Raw genomic sequence first — 9,865 nt, forward strand, 5'->3', positions numbered from 1 at the left:
GAGCGGGGAGCCGCAGCTGTGGGGCTGCCGGGCAGGCAGTGCCGGCAGGAGCGGAGACCCGCAGCGGGACAGCCGCTGCCCTGGGAGCTGCCTCCGTCCGGGGCCCGGGCTGGAAAACTGATTGACAGATACGTGGAATTTCAGCAGCGTCGGTGTGGGGTGGGCTTCAGTGGTATGGCTGAGCAAAACACTTACCTGATACAAAATGTGGGGGGGAAACTGTCTTCAGGGTATGTTTTTTCAGTTTCTAATTTTCAGTTAGAATTTTGTGCTTTGAATGGTCACATTTATAGAAATCAAAATAGAGCGCTCATGCTCTTATAGAGCTTGTACACTTACCTTCACTGGCTGTAACTCTACATTCAACCAAATTCATACCAGTTTTTTAACACGGTTTGTTCTTCCTGTGAATAAAAGCAGTACAGAGTATTCACACACACAACATATGTGCACACACACAAGATGTGAAAAAATAGGAAGATATTTTAAAACTGAGCATTTTGGTGCAACATGTGGGAGTCAGAATACGTATTAGTACATAAGAATGTGGAGTACTGAGAAACAAGGGCAGTCTTGCTGAAATTCGTGCATCAGGCAGAATTTCATGCCTGCTGCTAACATAACCAATAATTTAGAAATTGCCTTTTGTATATACAAAAGTCAGGTTTTTTTCCTTGGAAAGTGTTTCATACAGACCCCAGGACAGAGTCGTGGAATCTTAGGGATCATTATGGATATCTGTAGATTGTTTGCTCTTGTTCTACACACACAAAGAAAAGTGCTAATGCCTGCTTTAATAAAATAAGAGTTTCAGGTGCAGTTTCACCTGCTCTGGTGCGTGACCAAACTCAGAAAGAAAGGTTTTCCTACTGTCAATCAACATTTTTCTCATTACAACTGGAGCCATGTTGTTTCACTGTGCCTTTCCAAGGGGAAATCTCTCTTTTAATCTCATCTTCTCAATCTACGCCCATACAGGAGCTGTAGACAGTGCTGAATTCTCTGACAGAGGCTGAACAATTCCAGTTCTTTGCCTGTGGGTTTTGAAATGCTAAGCTTCAGTTCCACTACTATGTTTGCAGCTCCTGCAGGAGGGTTTGCCCGATGCAGTCTGTGTGTGCCCTGTCCAGAGGAACGTGTGTGTTAAGTGAAGGATCCCGTCTGGCCATTCAGGAACACTCTGTCAGTCACAGCACCAGGGACTGTCACTGCTGGGACTGTCACTGCTTCACAGGGCTCTCTCCAGTGAGCCAAAGCGTCCCTGCCTGACTCTACACACCCCGCACTCACAGTCAGACAAGGCTTCCCTGAGAGCTCAACCCCAGCTTTCCAGCGGCAGCATCTCAGACCTCTGGATCTCTGAAGAGATTTATTTATGGTTTGGTAGCAGAGTAACACCTCCAGCTGGTGCCTCAAGTAGGAATCCTGAACAAAAGATTACCTGGATTTTTATACCCTCACAGCAAGTCTGGGCTCTTCCTGCTGAGTCCTTGGCTCCTGCAGTGCCTCAGTGTCCAGTCACCTGGCTGGGTCACAGGCCCCCGTGTCCTTTGCCTTTCCAAACATTGGCAATTCCTGACCTCTTGCCTCAGGCTCCCAGCCAGAGCTCAACCTGCAGCTCCCACTGCAGCTGCGTCCCGAGCTACCTGCACAGAATGTTCATCCCTTTTTTTGGATTGAGCAGATCTGCTAATATATTAAAAGGTGAAAAGAAAGCTTTCACAGCATTTTACACTGCCCTTACTTACAACATTATTACAAGTAACAGAATTAAGGCTAATGTTGTCATAGGGTAGAAAGTATTATCAAAACAAGATCATGAAAGACTCTTGAAACTAATTTATTGTCCAACTTGTTAATAATTCACTACCTGTTGGATATGAGACTGGTGTATCAGTTTTCTTAACACAAAATTTTAACAGCAAAATAAGAACACAGAAAGACAGCATATAGTCCCTCCCATTAGATTCTAATTTGATTTTTTTGTGAGATTATCTTGCTTAGCACTACATTTGCAGGTTGTGTATCATTTACTTCTATTTCAAGTAGGCTGGGCTGATACTATTGCGCATACTTTCTCCATTCCTTGAACCCTTTCTGTATTTTATATATAAAATACTGGGTCATGCCATCTTTTCCATCCAGAAGGCTGGTGTTAGCTGGAATATAAGCTCCTGACATAGGTGAGTGTCTTCCAAAGAAACTTTCTGCCAGTGCTACGGGTTGTGACAGAACATTCCAAACATTCCACAGCACTGAATTTAAGGTTTGTGGCCATTTTAGTTGAAAAGGCTTCTGCCCAGCCTGATAGCTGATCTGCTATCACTGGCAAATGCTTACACGCAGCCGTAGGAGTCCACAGAGTCTATTTGTAGTCACTGAAAAGGGAAGTAGGCTCAGTTAGTCATCCTATCTCTGAGCTTGGTCTGATACTTCTGGTAGGCTGGGAAGCTGTCTGTGATCCTTCTTGCAGTGGTATAAATTCCTGGAGCTACCCATTTTTTCTTCTTTTTTTATTTGGCTAGCTGTTGCCTCTGCCTCTCCATCTACTTTATTGTGAAACCTTCTAACCACGCAGATTAAATATCTCTTTGGAAGAGTTGGCTTCCCCTCTGTAGACCACATTCCATCATAATCTTGTGTCGCCTCCCACTTTTCCCACTGTTTCTTTTCTTCTCTTGAGCAGTCCTTCTCATACATGGTCTCAGGGTCTCAAATTTGGCCATTCACTCTGGCCAACCGGAGCCACAACAGCACGTTCTCTATCATCAGGGAGAGGCATTAGGCTCGCTGGATTCAAGGTGTTACATCTCTCTAATATTATCTGCCGTTGAGAAGATCAGCTCATATCTGTGTGCCCTGGGCTGCAGACTGTCACATCCCACTGCTCCACATCATGTGGGATATGAACTGCTTCAGGATAAGGGGAACAACTGATTTCTAATATTTTTGCTGTTGTTGCCACTGACTTAGGCTGGTGCTTCTGCTGCAAATGAAGCTAATTTCACTAAGTAATATGCAACTGGTCTCTGATGGGGTCCTGAATTATGCTTTACCACTCCACGGGTTATTCCTTTACATTCATGAGCATACACATTGAGGTGTTTTGTATAATCTGGGAGCACAAGACTAGAGGCAGATCACCAGAGCTCCTTTTATTGCTGTGTAAACTTACTCTTTCTCCAGGGCCGATGCAATAGACTTTATGTCTTTGTTCTTGGTTTCCTCAGTCAGAGGCTTAGTCAATTCCTCTGCCACAGGAATCTATGGCCAACCAAATCCCACAGGTCTGAGCAAACCTGGTACATGATTTTGTGACTGGATGTGGGAGCCTAATTATGGCCTCTATTCTTTTTTGACCTGTTGTTCATCATCCCTTTCCAAAGTAAAATGTAAATATTTAACTTCATCTCTGGCTCAGCTAAAGTTTGGATGGAGATGCAGGCTGTTCCCTCTTTTGACATAAATACATACTGTCTATAAACACTCATGTCACAATTAGGCCATGACAGATCATCTACATATTGTACAAGAACCAATATGCCCAGTAACTTTATAACTTTATTGCAGTGCATTAAGTGCCAAAATTCTCTGCGGATTCAATGGGTCTAATCTTCTATATCCTGAAGACCATAACAGAACTTTCAAGCATTTTCATGTTTACAAGGTTTGTTTGGTTGTTTTTAATAAACACAGACTTATCACCATTACAAGCAAGTACTAGTCCAGAGGAAATCTCATATATGTACAAAAAATAAAGCAGTGTTTCCAACTGACCTAAACTTTCTGGAGAACCTGCTCTTGGTATTTCAAGTTTACACCACAACAATCAATTCAAATAGTTACAAAAACACACAGTTTGAAGATGAACATTCCTTTATATGCAGATCTCCCTGAATCCCCATTTTGGAGACACCATGTGCACATAATAGCAACAGAGGGTGAACTATTTTATATAATGTTTCGTGCACTCTCTAAAGACATGTTTTGTCTGTGCAGGACTTGCCTCAAAAAAGAACTGTCAGGAGATGCACGGATCACCTTGGAGATCTGCTGTGGGTATGGATACAGCCCAGCACAGACTGACAACCCCTCCCAAAAAAGTGGGAAAACCCCATTTTGTTTCCCTGGTGCTGCCAGAGCTCTCCTCAGAGCTCCTGATCGGTTGTGCCACTGCGCTGGGTGCCCCAGGACAGGCGTCTCCACCAGTCTGGATGCAGGCATCTGAATGCAGCTCCTGACTGATTGGTGGAGGGCTGGGCAGTCATTGCTCATTCATTCGGAATGGTGCTTGCCTGTCACTCCTGACGGTTTCAGCCAGGTCTCTGGTTACAAGTAATTTAATCCTGGTGTAGCAAAAGAGTAAGGGTTTGAACTGGTGCCCCGAGGAGAAACCCTGAACAAAGTATTACCTGGGCTTTTATACCCTCACAGTTTGTGTGCCAGAAAGTCTGGGGTCTTCTAACTGAGTCTTTGGCTCCTGCTGTGTCTCGGTGTCCAGTCCCCAGGCTGGTGCCACAGGTGCCTGTGCCCCTTCCCGTGCCAAGGGTTGGCAGTTCCTGGTCTCCTGCCTCAGGCTCCCATCCAGAGCTCAGCCTGCAGCTCTCATTGCAACTGCACCCTGAGCTACCTGCACTGAATGTGCTCCTCAACACATGGCTGGTCTTCATCACCACAAAACCACACCATGGTGATGGAGGATACCCAGCTCAGGACTCTGGCTCCTTTTCTGGCAAAGTTAATCCCCAGTCTTAATTGTTGCAGAGTCACTCCACGGGCTGGATAAACCCAGACATATCTTGATCTTTGTGAAGTTCATGCTGCTGCTTTCTGCAACACCTCACAGTCCCTCAGAAGACTGACTCTGCCTGCCACTTAATCTCTCCTCATCCTCTGTTTCATACCCTCCTTGTTTGCAATGACAGCAAACTCTGAGGGCATATTCCATCCTCTTGCCCTGATTGCTGATAAGAACATTAAGGCACATTGGGATCATCTTCTGTCCCAGAGGAATGGCACTAGTACCCAGTACAGGTGTTCTAGTCTATCTATCCAAACTCAAACATAAGGTTGGCTGTAAGGACATTTCAAGGCCTATTACTTGCAGCATTAGAATTTGCAAGTTATTAATACCTAGGGCACTTCCCATTACAAATTACCTCATTGAGAGCTAGATTCTCTGTGCTTTCAAGCATTTTAAATTGTTTACAGTGGAGAAGAGAGTTGTGATAAAACTAAATAATGCTTGTATAAACATTACTGGACAACCAGGTGCTGCTACAATGCACCAAAATAAGATGTAATTTCTCCCCAGTACTTTACTAACAGTGGGGGGTGAAAGTACTCTTCCACTGTTGTTGTGAGAGGTCTGAAGATTCTCTTTTCATCCAACTCCCACATTCATCTCTCTGGAGGGAATACCTTTAGTCTTTCAAAACAGGTTTTAAATGTCTCAGAGTGTGCCTCATGCTGTTTTTGCCAAGAAGATTCATCCTCCAGTACAGGCAGTGGAGAGAAGAGTTAAATCATAAGAAAACAGGAAGTAATAATGTTTTCCTCATTCAGCGCAGTCTCAGTGTAAAAGCCAGCTGAGGAAGAGTGGGTGGAGTGTGTTGGTAGAGTCAGAATGGGCCCGAGTCTTCACCTGTTAGTTTTGAGGTGAAATGATACTTTCCTTCTGCTGACTTGGATCTAATATAAGCCTTCTGCAAAATAGGGATACATTTCTGGAAGATTTTCTGCAAAGTGTTTCTGCAAACTGGCAGGATACAATACACAGAGACCAAGCTTTTGTTTAGGTGTAGCATCCTCTACCTCTTTGTACAGAAGATTTCTAAAACAAGCTCTGATTCCATCTTCATGGAATCGGTTTGTGTGAAGTATGGGAGGGGTAAGGGAGGAAAAGGTGGGTAAAGGGGTAAAGGAGAGAAGTTTGTTTGAGCATACAATTTACAGGTCTTGGTGCAGATCTGGACATCTTTGCAGCCATCTACAAAAAACCAACCAACTAGCCCACTCAAAACCAAGGGGAATCACCACTTCAGCAAAGATATTGAGGACTGTAATTTGCGTGGCACTAATACACCATCTGTACACCATGAAGAGCCTTTTAGTCCCTGCCACACAGGGGCTGAATGTTAAATAAGCCTGAACTGAAGAATCCTCCATCAAAGTGGTCTGTTTTCAATACAAGTCACCCTTTCCACCGGCTTAAGAAGAGAAATAATTTTTCCTGCAGAAATCAGCGTTTGTATTGGTTTTGTTTGCCTCATTGCTACCCATTTCCAGAGGGACCACACAGGGAAGATCTATTTTATTCTGAGTCAAGAGAACCTTCTGGAAACATATGCATACATGTGTGTATTTTAATTGTACAGTTAGTAAAATGTTTTATCAGTGCTGCGTGAGTTCAGTTTTCATGTTCAAGTATTTTTTTTTCCTGAAAAATAAATACAATTTTGAAACTCCTAATTTAACTGGCAGTGGATGCTCTCTCTTTTGGCATTTTCATTAAGAAACTAAATGAAAGTAAGAATCCTTCTGCGGCTTAGCTATCCACTATTTCATTTAAAAAGACAGAAGATCATTTTAGGCTATCAAAAAAAATCAATGTATATCTTTATTTCTAATTTTTAGCAGAATATATTTTCAAACTCATACTTTTCCAAATACACTTTCTGCAAGAAAGTGCAAAGATTTGTGCAAAGATAGTATGCATTAAAGAAGTGTCAGAATTACTTCAAACCGACATGGAAATTTTGTCTTTCCCTGTAGTATCACTGAGTTGGCTGTGTACTGGCAAGCGCTTTCAACACACACATTTTAAAGCAGTGAAAAGTATCCCAGGTAAATAGAGGTAAAAAAATGTGCATTTTTTTTATGCCTCGGTTTTTCATAGTGACAACAAACCTTGTGTTGCCTGGTCCTCGGAGCTGGGAGGACAATGTCAGTGGGAAGTGACTTCCCGTTCGTAGACACTGAAATTGTCAGGGACCAGTTGTACCAGCTGACAGATTGTAGGTTTTCTGTGCCCACACTGGTTCCATCCCAGAAGGATGAAGGAGGTGGTGGATGTCCCAGCAGGACCCCTCTCATCACCTACTAAATTCTTGGGAGTCTGGAGAGGTGCGTGCTGAGTGGCACCAGTCAGTGTTATCACAGTTCACAAGGCCATGAAGGATGACACAGGGAACTACAGACATCTTAGTCTAACTTCAGAACCTGAAAAAAATTTTGGGGGAGATCCTACTGGGTGCTGCTGAAAGGCATTTAAAGGATAATGCAATCATCAGGCACAGCCAGTGTGGACTGACAAAGGGAGAGTCCTGTTTAATTAGTGTGCTATCTTTCTATGATGATGTCACCACCAGCTAAACTAGGGGATGAAGGGAAGGCAATGGATGTAGTTTTTCTGGATTTTAGTGAGGCCCACTGTCCCTCACAGCATCCTTTTGAATCTGACTGTGAGATGATCAGGTACCCCCTCAGGGGTCTGTGCTGGGAGAATGCTGTTCAGCATCTTTGTCAGCAACACAGACATTGGGACCAAGGGCACCCTCAGCAAGTTTGCCAGTGTCACCAAGCTGTGTGGGGCAGTCAATGTGCTGGAGAGAAGGGATGCCACACAGGGGGACAGGCTGGGAATGCACTGCTCTTAGGTTTTTTACTCACCCACCTGGTACTGTTGTCTTCCCTCAAGGCTGAGGTCTGATGCAATTACTTTCAGATGGTTTACCAGAGGAAGACAAATTCTTTTTAGGCAGCCCTGATTACAATTGTTTTCCTGGGCTGTAAGTGCATATTGCTGTTTCATGTCTAATTTTTCATCTACTGATATCCCCAGGTCCTTCTCTGCAGGACTGGTCACAACTCATTCATCCCACAGCCTGTACTGAGGGAGGGACTGTTCCTTATTTTCCTTTGCTTATTTGGGTGGTTTTTGCTTTCCCTGTTAAACTGTCCTTAACAAAGTTTTCCACCTTTTACCCTTTTGACTCTCTACCTTATCCCTCTGGTGTGGGAGTGTGGGGCTTTGCTGTTGGCTGGGGTTAAACAAAACACAGGGTAAGGTGCTCTCTGGGACAAGCCAAAGTGGGCATAAACATGTTCTCCTTGGGTAACCACAGCCTCTAGTTCTGCACCATGAATGGATGCTGACTGGACTGCTGTCCTTCCAGGAGTTTCTCACTAATCCAGATCCTTCCTTGTCACAGGAGAACAGTCCTGATCTCTCACAGCTTGAAAACATCCAGAATCAAAGTGGCTTGCTGGTTTCTCAATGACACACACTTAGCTGTCCATGAGCTTGCACTTCTAGGCTCCTGAGAAGTCTTGGGCTGCAACTGGGCAGGGCAGCTGGGCAGAGCCCACCTTCATTTGAGTCCCAGAGTTCTCCCAAAGGGGGTCAGAGCTCAAGGCAGAGAAGAAAAGGAAAAATGAGCTGCCATTGCTCCCTGTGGCAGAAAGAAAACAGATTCATTGTCATCCTGACCCAAGTTCAGGTACTCCTTGATAAGTAACATAGATAATAGAAATTCTCAGCTGCCCTGGAGTTGCTGAATTGAGCTTAATGACTGACAAACAAACAAACAAAAAAAAGATAAAAGGGTGTAAAGGTATGCACAAAGGACTATAAGTGTAACTGGAATCAGTGCAGATAAAGAGGCCTACAGTGGTTTTTTAGCAAGTTATGGAACAGGAAGCAACAGTGCATGCCCAAAGAAAAAGTCTGAGGGAAGGTCACCTTTGAAGCATTTAATATTGAAGCATTCAGGAAATATGACCACCAGAGACCCCTTTTGATGAACTTCCAGGACCTTACTTGCCTGCTTTCTAATGCTTCAAATTATGTTAAAAATTTTACTTGGTTTGATTTCAGTATTAACTTGAGCCACAGTGAGAGACTATAACATGGCTCAGGAGTATTATTTCCCTGCAAGCTTTAGGGCTAGAACATGTGACAGCTTCGCTCTGTGCTCCAAGTACATCTGCCTCTGCTTCAGAAGAAGTTGCCTGCTTATGAGGGATGGGAAAGAGTCTCCATGTGTTAGAGAAGCTCCAAGTACAGGCTCTTGGGCTTGGGGCAAGCATGCTGGTCAATCAGCTTGGCAGGTGTGGGAAGCAGAGACAGGATGCCCAGCACGGACAGGAGGGTGGGTGCAAAGGCCTGCTGGGTACAGCCAGAGCAATTGAGCTTTTCTTGCAGGCAATTTTCCCTGCATCTAGGCATTGTAGAGCCCCAGTGAAGTCCCCAGCAGCTGGGAAGGCTGTGAGCTGAATGGTGGCCCTAGAGAAAATCCCTAGCACTGGATGCTGAGCTGCAGGTGCCCCCTCAGCCAACATGAGAGGCAGCTCTGCACAGCCCCAACAGCACCAAGTCTTGCCTTTGGCTCTTTTGGGCCAAGGCTCCTCTGGCTTTGGAAAGACCCACAGGGACCTGAGAGCATGGATGCCAGCAGGATGTGCTGCTCTGGGACTGCTGGCAGGGCTCACCGGAGGGCAGTGATCCTTGCAGCAGCCCTGAGAGCACTGGCTGGCCCTGGGAGCCTGCAGCTGAGCCTGGCTGGGGCACAGGGGACATTTGGGCATTTGTAGCTGGAGCCAGAGCCCTGATGCATGCCTGACAGCAGAAGCAATTTACTGTGCACCACAGCTGGGCATTTGGGGGTTGCAAGCACAAGTGATTTTTTTAACTTTAAACTCCTTCCCCTCCTATTTGCTACCTCCAAATAGGTAGGTGTTTGCTACACTGTGACATGGCAGCTTTCATCCTTCGTCCTTTCAGTGCCCTTTGCTGGGCTCTCTCCACCATGTCCCTGTCTCCTGTGTCCTGGGAAGCCCACAGCTGGGCTCATTAACAGCTCCT

The sequence above is a fragment of the Melospiza melodia genome, chromosome Z (genome assembly GCF_035770615.1).
Source record: "Melospiza melodia melodia isolate bMelMel2 chromosome Z, bMelMel2.pri, whole genome shotgun sequence".
In the NCBI taxonomy this organism is placed as follows: Eukaryota; Metazoa; Chordata; class Aves; order Passeriformes; family Passerellidae; genus Melospiza; species Melospiza melodia.